Genomic DNA, 244 nt, shown 5'->3' with positions numbered 1-244 from the left:
TATAAAAGATCTATACACAGCTTTTCTGTCTGGTAGAGGAAATTTTTGACTATTTTTACGTGTTTTCTGCTGAAAAGCAACATTTGACATTTAACACTTACAGTTGTGATTGCATACTATGTGAAGATTTCATAACCTTTTACATTTTGTCTTGTTAATCTTAGTGCAGTGTATGTGTGGTACAAATTAAACATTTCTATGTTCCAGTGATAACTCTGCTAGCATCGTTATCTTGTTTTAAAGA

Source organism: Natator depressus, chromosome 16 (genome assembly GCF_965152275.1).
Source record: "Natator depressus isolate rNatDep1 chromosome 16, rNatDep2.hap1, whole genome shotgun sequence".
NCBI classification, from domain to species: domain Eukaryota; kingdom Metazoa; phylum Chordata; order Testudines; family Cheloniidae; genus Natator; species Natator depressus.
This window is presented reverse-complemented; position numbering follows the sequence as displayed.